The sequence below is a fragment of the Saccostrea echinata genome, unplaced genomic scaffold (assembly GCF_033153115.1).
Source record: "Saccostrea echinata isolate AGI-Se365-2 ecotype Australia unplaced genomic scaffold, CSIRO_AGI_Sech_v1 ptg000083l, whole genome shotgun sequence".
NCBI lineage: Eukaryota > Metazoa > Mollusca > Bivalvia > Ostreida > Ostreidae > Saccostrea > Saccostrea echinata.
In genome coordinates, this window is record NW_026889832.1 from 212,503 (window position 1) to 217,714 (window position 5,212).

General features: G+C 31.7%; 1 long non-coding RNA gene across 1 annotated transcript; it reads right to left on the reverse strand.

Annotated features, from left to right (window-relative positions):
• Window positions 1-260: 260 nt before the first annotated feature.
• On the reverse strand, window positions 261-925 carry LOC133176864 (uncharacterized). The gene is made up of 3 exons (XR_009719571.1): window positions 717-925; window positions 529-636; window positions 261-328 (listed from the first exon to the last, which is right to left on the reverse strand). It is a non-coding gene; the product is annotated as an uncharacterized LOC133176864 (long non-coding RNA).
• Window positions 926-5,212: the final 4,287 nt, after the last annotated feature.

Below are 5,212 nucleotides of genomic sequence, written 5' to 3' on the forward strand. Positions count from 1 at the left end.
CTGGCGGACGGAAAGATGGAAGGGCAGACAGACGACAACCAACAGGTGATCAAAAATGCTCACTTGAGCTTTCCGCTCACATTTTATGAAAACCATATTGCTTATCGTGATGTCAAATAAAGAGATCCCGGAAGCAGACTCAATAAGGTAACATTTACAGGGATTTTTATGCTATATATTAAAATGTTAGCAATACATGTGCACAGTAAAAATAGTTGTGCTTACGGAGAAAAAGATAATTTTGGTGAGGTTGCAACACTCAATTTCTTGCTCATTGCAGTCTTATTTGTGTCTTCATTCAGGTTGCTGAATTTGAAACATTCTTGATCTGAAAAAAATATTGATGGCAATTAAGATATCATATATGATCTCTCTTTCTCGTATATTTATTTGTGTGTTTACTGTTTGTATGATTATTTACATTTTGTGATCCTTTATAGTTCTCATTATTTACTAGGTAGGAAATTCATAAATAAATGAAATCAAGAACTTACTATAAAAATGAAATTTTAAAATGATATAACTTACAAAGAAAACCTTCACTGGAGCTATAATGATATGGGCATTTATTACAGACATGTTCATAATGTTCTTGTAGAAAAGCACCGCCATGCGAAAATTCTGCACATTTTCGACCTAAAAATTAAATATCAATATAGTTTCATCTGTTTTTCTTTCTCAACATTATTACTAGAAAAAAAAATGTTTTACATTACCGACAATAACTGTTTCCTCGGCGCACAGCTCAATCGTAGCATTGCCCCAAACATTTAATACGCAATGGTACGTGAATTTCTCCTTAGATGTACAATTTTGACGAACTTTTTGGCAGCTAAATTCTGTAAATCGAGATCTCCATTCTGCTTCATTTTTAGGACATGATGAAGTGTATTTCGTCGTTGAAAGGGACTCAAAACATGTCTCCCTACTCTGCAATGAACAGGAAACGTTGTGTATTTGATCAAGTGACCATTTCTTCAGTATTTTTTTTCCCCATTGAATTCATTTCATTTCAAAAGAGGGTAATTATTTTGTAGGAATACAAAATCATTTAAGAATAATAAAAATAAAACTAGATGAGATCTCGTTGCGAGCAACGAGTAGGTCTTCCGTCCGATTTTTCGATAAGATGAGATATGATTTTGACTATGATCTTTGTTAAAAGATATAATATATAGACTTCCCTATCTAGATTTCCTTCTTTTGATTTATATAACATGATCAAAAAGCTATAAATGACATGCTTTTGGCCCCTCTGAGCAGCTAGTTTGAGGGGTCAGCCCTTTTTTCTTCATATCAATTGAAAGGTCTTGTGATTTTGAAGACTTTTTGTTCAACAATTATTCAGAGATTTCTTTTCGTTGTGGAGAAATGCTGAATGAAAATATCTAGGGGCCACCTCCCCAGGTCCTTAATGGGGCCGTTTGACAAAAATTGAAAGAGTGCATATTGTTAAGAACATTATTCTGACCATCTTTTGCTCAGTATTGCTTATCAAAATATTCTCCCTTTTCGAGATATAAACTGTCAAAGATTTAGCATTCTGGCCCCTTGTGACCCCTTATTACGTAACATATGATCAAAATCTTATCATATATTGCTGTAAATCGTTAAGGTAAACATCTTTGCTTCAGTAATGTATTACAAATTATTGATCGTTAAAGAGTTAAAGATTAAAGACTTTTGGCCCCTCTGAGCCCCTTATTTGAGGGGTCAGCCCCTTTTTCTTGATATCAAATGAAAGGTCTTGTGATTTTGAAGACTTTTTGTTCAACAACTATTCAGAGATTTCTTTTCGTTGTGGAGATATATTGAATGGAAATATTTAGGGGCCACCCCTCCAAGTCCTTAATGGGGCCGTTTGACAAAAATTGAAAGGGTGCATATTGTTTAGAACATTATTCTGACCATCTTTTGTGCAGTATTGCTTATCAAAATATTTTCCCTTTTCGAGATATAAAGCGTCAAAGATTTAGCATTCTGGCCCCTTGTGACCCTTATTACGTAACATATGATCAGAATCTTATCATATATTGTTGTAAATCATTAAGATAAACATCTTTGCTTCAGTAATGTATTACAAATTATTGATCGTTAAAGAGTTAAAGATGAAAGACTTTTGGCCCCTCTGAGCCCCTAATTTGAGGGGTCAGCCCCTTTTTCTTGATAACAAATGAAAGGTTGTATCATTTTGCACAACTTTTCTTCTATATGTTTTAACAAATTCTTAACATGTATCAAGATATGAAAGAAAAGGTGTAAAATTTTGTGAGATGTTTCTGAGACATTTTTTGAGCCCTACCGAGCTTCGGCGCCTTTTGCGCTAGAGAGATTTGGACACCTGCCTGCAAATCTACAAACCTTCCCCTACCTTCACTGAAAATCTTGACTCAATATCTTAAGTCGTTTCGGAGGAGTTTCCAGGACAAGTCGACACTCTGAAAATCAGAAAATCGTCCATATCTCACGACCGGTAGTGACGACATCGACGATGAAAATTTCCGACAAGGTTCAGATGAATATCTATCAGATCTGAAAGTTTGGTGAAAATCGACCGAGCCTTTTCCGAGAACTCGCGTGCACAAAATCAGTAAGAAAAAAAAGGATAATAATAGGGAAAAAGAAACCGAACGAAAACAATAAGGTCTTCCGTTGGAGACGGAAGACCTTAATTATGAATTTAATTGCACATTCAAATACTAACCATTTCTGATGAATGGAATAAAGGTAAAATTATCCATAAACACGTCACCTCCCGTTTCCCAGTCATCTCTTTATTTTCTTTGCTTTTAATATAAAAGAACATCAACAGTATTTGATTTTCATTTAGAGTGCATTGCATGAAAAAAACGGTTATTAATTTGATTGAAAATAATTTTTAATTAATACATAACTCTTCATTTAATTATGCATCGCTGTCATTCTTTAGGTCAATACGATGATTTAGCCACCCGAAAAGTACCTAGTCTGAAGGGCGAGGCGAATATAGTAACTGGGGGGGGGGGGGCTAAATCATTCTACTATCTGAAAAGAAACCTAGCAATTATTGTTTATTTTATGTTTTAAGGATTAAATGATACAAATTGAACAGTTCAGCAATCTTTCTTATTTGCATTAGTTGAAGTTTTAGCTACGCAGTAAAAGAAGCGGGTTAAACAAAAACAGTGGTATCATTTTGGAATTATATTTTATATTCCATTTTGGCCCGACTTGAGAAAAAAAAAAGACAGGTAGCATCCATTTTGAAAAGAGGAGGGGGTTATTTGGGGGAAAAGATATTCACCTGAAATCTTTGACAAGACCACAAAAAAGAAAATTCTTCTTATTACCAATGTTATTTCTTTCTAGGGGGTGATAGGGTCAATTAACGTAGGTGATATTTGATTACACTGTATCAAAAGGTGTCTGGTGGTGGTTGGGGTGGGGGCAGCTTTTCAATAAACATTTTCATGCTAAATTAATTTTAGCAGAAATTCACATTCAGAAAAAGGTACCCCTGCAATAACCAAGATACCGCGATTCCGAATCCATGTGCCTGAATGTTATTTTCGCCTGAGTTGAATTCGGGTATAGTTGAAATAAGTCTTCAGAAATTACTGTATTGATTTGGAAGTTCTGTATCTATATTTAATCCACTATAGGAAAAAAAAAATACCTTATGTCATTTTGAAAGTCATGTACAGGTGAACTTAAAGTAGTTTTTCTTCTACAATTGTGGATCTCAACCAATGAAAGAATAACGAATTATCCATTCATATAATAAAAAAAATAGTGTACTAATGACCAAACGCATGTGTACACGTAATATTTTACAATATATTGCAACCAACCCTCTTGTGTGCATGTTTCTTTTCTATTTTTCCATTATGTGTGTGTGAGGGTGTGTGTGCTTGTGTGTCCTTGTATATTTTTTTTATCCTATCTTAAAACATAAAGTATACGAAATCCAGCATAATATAGGAATTCAACAAAGGTAGAAATGTACTTTATTATTTCTTCACATAGAACACTCGATGATTATGAATAATATAAATTGACTTGTGATGTTTTTAAGAAACCTTAAAATTATTTTAGAAATATGTATCCTGGTGTATAATGGTTTTATATCAATGAACCTTTTGAAATGATTTTTCCCATTATCAATTAAAAAAAAAATAATGAATGAATTTGAAAAAAAAAATATGTCATGCGCTTCCTAAATAGTAGTTTGCATAACATAATGTGTAAATAAAAGAGATATTTCCAAGCATGCTGACAAAGCGCGATAACTCTCTTATCTTAATGTATACTATAATGTAAACAAAATTATTGATATATATTTTTTTCCATTTGGAGAGCAATGTTTTTTTTTTTTATTTAATCAATAATAAATGTATTACCATAAAAATCATACAGTTTAAATAGTGACTACAGATGTTATATCAGATAGAGAGCTCATATTGTACAGACTAATGCATATAAGAACGTTCAGGCATTTTATTTTACGATTTTCTATGTGATTAAAGTAAAGCATGATTTTACGATATTTAGCGACTGCATTTTATAAAATACATTAAAAGTGTGTACAAATGTACCCCCCCCCCCCTCCTTTCAGAATACCCAACACTTAATTTTGTTTTGGTTCCGTTTCGTTATTATTATAACAATACTGGCTATTTTATTATTGTTTGTATAGTCATTTCCGATTCATTATTCATTATTCCCTAGATTCAATTAAAAACAAAAAAAAAAAAAAAAAAAAAAAAAAAATAAAAAAATAAAAAAATAAAAAAAAATTAAAAAAAAAACCACCACATTATTTTCTTTCCTAAATCAATCCTACTTCATCCCCAAAAAGCAGTGTAAATCATTGATAATTTCTCAAAACTTTAGCAAAAAGCAGGCAAATAAAAAAAAATGTAAGTAATAATGGATAACTTTGTTTGGGATTATGATGATGAAATGTTGGACAAAATTTGCAATTATCTTGATACATAAGACATTTAAAGTTTGATATGCTTACCGAGTTATTTCTTACACACTTCTGTTCACCTTCTTCATGCACGTATAGATTAACAGAATTTAAAATTTAAATGTTGTGCCTTTACTGAAATGTTGACATGCTGACTACTTTTCATTGGCTAAAAAAAAAAAAAAAAAAAAAAAAAAAAAAAAAAAAAAAAATATATATATATATATATATATATATATATATATATATATATATATATAT